Consider the following 7,153-nt stretch of genomic DNA (forward strand, 5'->3'; position numbering starts at 1 on the left):
AAGCCTCTGAATTGCAAAATGCATTTTTTCAGGGGAAAACTCCAAAATTTTCATTCCAAAGGGTCTATGACCTCAAAAAGGTAACAAACTTCTGACTCCAACCGGTCCCCTGAGGCCAGACTTGATGAGAATTGCTCAGTAGCAGGCGGCCTGGGCCAAGCCCATTTTACCGGGTGCCCAGGAGACTGGAGCTTGTAAGCCCTGTTCTCTCTCAGTGGAGGGACCCAGAGGATGCCCTGAATCTCCAGGCCTGAGGACACTGGGGCGTCCTTCAAGAGACTAGAGCTTTTGTGACGGGCCTGAAACTCCCATGCACACTCTCTACTATTTTTAGGCCAAACAAAGAACGACCTCGCACACTGATGCACTGCTGGTTCTCACAAACACCTAGATGCTTTTTTGATAAATAAAATATTGTTGCACTTAATGTAGTTACTGAATTCACAGTCACTTTGATCATTATATAGTATCTCACCTACTGGAGGCTCTATGTAATTCTAATGTATATTGGATTCCACATAAGTTTATTATAATGAGGGGGTTATCTGCCAAATATTTTGAACTAAATGGGAATGTTTATACTCAGAATGGTTGGAACCATGGTCTGTGGTGAGAGAGAAAGGAGACCATGATGTGGAGAAATCTGAAAACCAAGATGTGGGCAGGAGATGGACGCATGGGCCGGAACCGAGACTCGAGCCCATGGGACCGCTCAAGTGGAACCAGAGGCAGAAACCGAGGCTCTTTTCTCTGACAGGGAAGATGCAAATGTTTAATTCAGCATCTTGTTGAAAAAAGAAAAAAAAAGTCCTATGATACTACTCTACTTATTGTTGGTGTTTTAAAAGCCAATTAAACCGCAAACTTACCAGGGGAAGCCCAGCTCCCTCCTCCTCCTCTCCCTCAAAGCAGTACTCAGAGAGTTCAAACATCGACCTCAGGGAGTTAGACCTGCAGGTAGGTGGTTCCATGGGGACCCTTTCAAGCCAAGCCATGAGCAGAAGGGGCTCCTTTCAAGGCTTCCTCTTAGCATTTCTGCACTTCACCGCCTAAGCATGACCTCCAGACATGGGCTCAGGGGCCAGAGCTACTGAATATTAATCGAGGGCCTCCTGGGAGACTGCGAACAGGAAAAGCAGGCCAGGTGGGTATCTGTGGAGCCTGTCTGACTTCACAAGATTCAAGTTGCCCAGCTTACTCTGCCGAAACATGCCCTGCCCTGCCCTGCCACCCTCCTCGGGAGGCAGATGTGGACTGGCCACTGGCGGAGAGTTTGCTCGTTGTTGCCATTCTCTCTCTCTGTCTCTCTGTCTCTCTGTCTCTCTGTCTCTCTGTCTCTCTCTCTCTTTTAGGTGAGGCAACCCTTGGTTGACCTCACAGACTGCAAGGACCTTGTCAGCTTACAATCCTCTATTTTTCACTCCTACAGCACCTGGTCTTCCTAGGTGGTCTCCCATCCAAGTATTAACCAGGCCCAATCCTGCTTAGTTTCCGAGATCAGACGAGATCCAGTATGTTCCGGGTGGCATGGCTGTAATACCTTGTTGCCATTCTCCATACCGACTTCCACTGCCCTCCCAGACCCAACTGTGTCTCCATTGTCCACAGTGGCCTGAACTGACCAGCTCAGCCTGGAGCCCTGCCCAGAGAAGATGCAGGCTACCACGCCATCACAAAGCTATGCTTTGTGGCCATGACAGGAGGGTTTGTTAATAGCTGTGAGATGGTCCCTGGCAGATCCTGACATGTGGTAAGCAGACAGCTCTGTGCTGCTCACAGTATTTTGAGTCCTCAGCTGGATGCAGTGTCCACTTTGTCTGGGATGTATTGCTTTCGCTTCCACATGGCTCCCTTTGGCCTCAGGTTCACTGGCACCTTTCGTGCTGACCCAGAGCAGGGGTAGGGTGGCACAGGCGCGGCAGCTGGGGCCTGGTGCCCGTTGTTGTGCAGATTGGCAGCAATGGCACCATTAAGGTTGTGCAGGGCCCTTACACGGTGGTCCTCCTGGTGTCAAGACATGCTCAGAGCCTGCCTGCCCATCCCCACCTCGGGGCCAGGATTCCTAAACAGCGGCAGGATTCTGTGGGTGCAATAGCCTAGCAGAAGGAAATGGAAGCAAATACCTCGGTGTAGGGAAGAAGTTCTTAACAAAGACACACACACACACACACACCCCCCATAAGATAAAAGATTAATAATTTCAACTATATTAAATTTGAGAACTTTAATTCAGCATAGATATTTTAAAGAAACTCAAAAGATAAGCCATAAACTGAGAAAGGATATGTGTAACACACAGGTGACAAAGGATTAGAATCAAGACTATATCAAGAGTTCAGCACTCTTGGCAGAGTGTAGAGAGTAGGAAATAAACAAATGGTTTAGTAGAAAAATGGGCAGAAACCATGAACAGACATGTAATAGAAGAGGAAATACATGGGGTTCGTGAGCGCATGGCGATACCAACCTTGTCAGCATCCAGGACAATGCAAGCCAAGATCGCAACGAGATGTCGTTCCTCCAGTGCAGGCATCCGGAACCCTCCTGGCCCGGAGAGCCGTACTCGGATGGTTTTCAGTGACCTGGGGACTTGTCCTGGGAGGCCTGGCCTATCGGGCTCTTGCAGAGCCTCTAGTTTGCCCTTCCCCAAATATCTTCTCACCTAAAGCCCAAGTGGTACCCCTGCCCTTTCCCTTCCAGTGGCAGGGGGCCGATCACCCCGTCTCAGGCAGATTCCCCCCCTATAACCTCATTCTCGGTGTCTTCTCTCAGTTCTTCTCCCAGATCTCAGCCTGGCCAAAGAGGCTGTAAGGACATCTTCAAACAGAAAATCAGCCCACGTCATCTTACAAGCCCATGGGGATCTCAGGGCAGGCTATTTATGACCAGGGAAATATGCCGATGGTTAGCACGTTCTAGACCAAGTCCAGATTAAGAGAGGCTCCCTCAGCTGACCGTAAAGCCCCCTCCTCCCAGAGGCAGTGCCGTGCCACTGGCCCAGGAGAAAGCCACATGTGATACAGGGGCCGCACCCCTAACGGGCTGCTCAATCCAGAGTCTTGCTTGCACTTTTCCTTTGGAGACCCTTTCTGATCAACCTTTAAGAACCGAAACAGGCAACTAGAAGAATATCCTGAAATGGCTGGCCCAACGCTTGGAATGAGAACTAAATAATACTTAGCCTGTGGTGAACTTTTGCATAATTATGTGTCCAACAAATAACAAAATATTGAGCAGTGGGGTCTGGGGCCACTTTCAAACTTGGTGCCCTTAGGAGTTGGTGAGACCTATATACAGTCAGCTGCGGTCTGCTTCCCTTGCTGCTGTGCTCTCAGAAATCTATATTGCGGCTCCTCTGTCTCCCTCAGGGCCCACCCTGTGTATATTCCAGGCCAGCCCAGGCCAGCATGGTCGCCATCCTCCTTTATTATGGTCTTTCTAAAACAGCAGGGAAGGTAGGTTTTCGATCTGCAGAGGCTCCGCCTGGACAGTCTTATCAACTGTATTATTCCTAATAAGATTTCTTCTTTTTTCCTCGGTTCCTTTCTCTTTTTTTCTGTCTTTCTTTTACTCAACAAACCAAGTTTTCATCAGGTACCATATAGTCTTCTAGGCACTGAGTATACATCGGTGACCAAAATAATCACAAATCCCTGCTCTCATGGAAATGATATTCCAATGGGGGAGACAGGACAGCAAATAAAAAGTGGAACCTATGACATGTGAAAAGTGATGGGCAGTCCTGGGATCAACTTCTATTTGCACAACACTGACCACTGAGCGATAACGAGCGTGGATTGAGCCAGGCACTGCATTCGGTAACTTATGTGCATTATCTCATTTAAATTGCGTAACAACAGCCCATGTGGTAGGTGCTCTTTTCATCCTCAGTTTCCAGGTGAGGAAACCGGCACACAAGAACTCTCCAAGTTCACCCAGCTTCTAGGAAAGGGTGTTAGAATTTAAATCTAAACAGTGGGAGTCTGTCTTCATTCATACGCCTCCCAGCTCTGCCCTGACCCTCCTCAGCACTCACTCAGTAGCCTCCAGGCCACACCGTAGCGAGGAGGTCACCTCTGGACGGCACCTCTGGATCTCATCACACCAAGGAGGGGGTGCGTAGCCTCTGAACATTTGGGTGATGAAAGGAGTTTTTCAGTGCGTCTGAAATGACCACTATTCTCCTACTGTGCAGAAGGCCTCACCTGTCCTGTATGCCACCATCTTACCTGGTCCTGGCAATGGCTGCCAGGTGCACAGCTCAGGCCCCAGCACGCCCCAGCCTGAAACAAAGCACAAATCTAGAGTGCCTTTGTTGCCCAGGACCCCAACAACGCAGGGACTAAGGGAGATCCTGGCTCTGTGGAGACAGCTTGAATGTGCCTGGGGCAAGGCTAAAAGTGATCTCAGACTCAGAGAGGCCCCCATCCCCTCAGTGCTTGCTACTCTTTTCCCAAAGTGGGGTCCGTAGTATGAGGGGTACTCTCCACGTCCCTCCCCTGCCCATAATGACAGGAAGTTGAACACAGGAAAGAAACAGCACGCGTGTGTGCAGGTGTGAACTTGTGCATGTACGCAAAATGTCTTATCAAAGCTCAGTCCATGAGGCTGAATAATAATACTCCTTCCTTCCTGGCCTGGAGTGGGAAGAGCGCCAAGTCTATGTTGGAGAAATGAATTTCAGTCCTTCCAGTAATAAGCTGTGCGACCTTGGGCAAGTTGCTAAAACTCTCTGCTTTTGTCTATAAAATGGGGCTAAGAACTTCTTTCTTGCCTGCCTCCTCAATAACTTACTGAGTATGCTTGGTAAACTTTAAAGTGATATGCACATCCATCATGGTTGCAGCAACTGAAATGCGGAATCCCGTCAGAAGGAATCACCGTAAGACTCATTTAGATTTAGGACAACTGGGGGTTAAAATTCCCACTTATCCTGGCTCACTGGCACAGGCCGCAGTATTGAAAACCCTCCGCTCTGTTCCAGAAGCATTATTCAAAGACCTATCCCCTTCCCTTCCTCTGCTGCCGCGAACAGGTGAAAAGCTGGTCAGCCAGAGAAGTGGGCGGGGCTGCGGAGAGCAGATGCCTTAAGGATTGGGTTGCGGGAAACCCTTCCACAGGGCGGGGCTCATCCAAGCTGTGTTTCAACAGGGCCCTGCTGCACACAGCACCCTTGTCAGGGGCAACAGCTGCAGCATAAGGCCTCTCCCCAAGCTAACTATGAGCCCAGCAGATGTGCCATCCACTCTTCATAGTGACAGATGTGACCCTAAAACCAGTAAGATCTCTGCCCTGGCAGGCTCAGCTGGCTTTCTCACTCTCTCTGGAGGAAAGTTGCTTGGAAAAAGAGAACTCTCATATCCTGGGCCCCCTCCTGCTTGCCATATGTTACTTGGTTTAATCCAGCCATCAGCTCTGCAAAGTATTAGCCACATTTCATATTAGAGAAAGCCGAGCCTTAGAGAGGTAGTGGCATCGATCTCAGCTATGCAGCTCAAATTGGAACCTGGATTGTTGGATCCCAAATCATGGGCTCTGACAGGGCTCATTATTACCCAGGCAATAAATTATTTCTAAGTACCTGTGAGTGCCGGGACTGCTGGGCATACGAACCTCTCCGGAGGCAAAGCCTGCCTGCCTAAAAGGCCTTGGAACAAACAGATAGCACTGCAAGGCAAGGGTCTCAATGGGCATTCGTTCTGTGTCCACACTCTGGCCTTGAAGAGGGTCGAATGGGACAGCTGTCAGGCCCGGGATGACCAGCCATTGCTCGGGCTGGGGAGTCAGCCATTAGGGCTGGAAGGACTGATGAATCCTCCCAACCAAACCCCTTGGTGCATTAGAAGGTCTTTCTGGGCCCTGAGGATTGCGACCAATGACTTGTGATGAAGTTAGTTGGGAGTTTGGCCAGGACTTGGACTTTTCTGCCCCCACTGCTGTGGGCTGAAGCTTGAAGGAGTGAGGCCGGTGTGGCTGTGGTGGCTAAGGGCCAGGCCCGAGGGACCAGAGCCTGGAGTCTGAGCTGATCTGAGCCTGCTGAGCCCCCTGGGCCTGGCGAGAAGTTGTTTCTACTTCTTGGCAGCCTCAGTTCTGGGAGCCAGGCCAGCATTTGTAACCTTTCCCCTCCTTTTCCCTTTTGTAAAAGGAGAAACTGCTCTGTGCTGCCAGAGCCAGCAGCCTGCTCGTGGGTACACTGCCCACCCTTTGGCTGGACTAGAGAGTGAGACCTGTTAGGAGCCCCTTTCTCTCTGGATCTAGCCATCTGGGGCCTTCTCCTCCTGCAGCAGCTGGAATCCACTCTCCTGTAGCCCCCTATCCTCATGGGGCTCCCCTTTCCTGGTTTCAACGCCCCCGTGCCCTTTATCCCTTAAAGCAAGCAGCTTGTTGTCAGTCTGACATCTCCAGTGGATGGGGGTTCGCAGAAAGGGCCCCACTGTCCATGGTGACATGGGTGACTAAGAGACAGCTTTACCTGAGATTCTCTGAGGTATGTCCAAGAGGAGGGAAGCCTCCTTCACCCGTGTGCGCAGGCTCTTGCCTCTAGGGCTCGCTGTTCCTATTTGAAATACAGTGTTCTGGGATGAGTGGTTTCCTTTCCAGAATGCTACGTGACCTGTTTGCCCACCCTTCTCCCAACCCGAGTGCCCCGTGCCAGACTGCAAATTATTACACACAACACACTGAACCTTCGTTTATAAGTCTCTTATTTGGTGACGTGATTTTCTATGACTTTCCCTGAAGCCTTTTATCTAAATAAGTTCTTCTTCTAGGCAAACAGGAGGGGAGATCGATTCACTATCCTCGGAAATCGGGAAGTATGAAATTACATGTCCTCTGCTGCTGAAGGACAATGAGCTCCTGGGAGGAGGGCTGGCACTCCCAACAGAGGTCAGTGGGTGCCTTGGCCCTGAGCTGGGCTGTGACCATGGCACCTTCCTGGATGGTGGGCTGCTCCCTTGAGGATCCCCCAGGCCCCAAGGACTCAGGCTTCCCTCATTTGGGAATGGGGCACTAAGCCCTGTCCCAGGGCCCCTCTGAGAGCTAAGCAGTGTGAGAGGAATGCCAAGGCAGCCAGCGCCAGGCATTTCCACAGCTTTGAGTGGCTCCTCTACGGTCTGCAGAGTTTTGGAAGTCCCCACCAGACAGTGATGTC

At 50.6% G+C, this 7,153-nt stretch overlaps 1 pseudogene; it reads right to left on the reverse strand.

Annotated features, from left to right (window-relative positions):
• Nucleotides 1–1,420: 1,420 nt before the first annotated feature.
• Nucleotides 1,421–1,539, reverse strand: LOC120591887 (uncharacterized; annotated as a pseudogene).
• Between the last annotated feature and the right edge of the window lie 5,614 nt (nucleotides 1,540–7,153).

Source organism: Pteropus medius, unplaced genomic scaffold (genome assembly GCF_902729225.1).
Source record: "Pteropus medius unplaced genomic scaffold, Ma_sr-lr_union100, whole genome shotgun sequence".
In the NCBI taxonomy this organism is placed as follows: Eukaryota; Metazoa; Chordata; class Mammalia; order Chiroptera; family Pteropodidae; genus Pteropus; species Pteropus medius.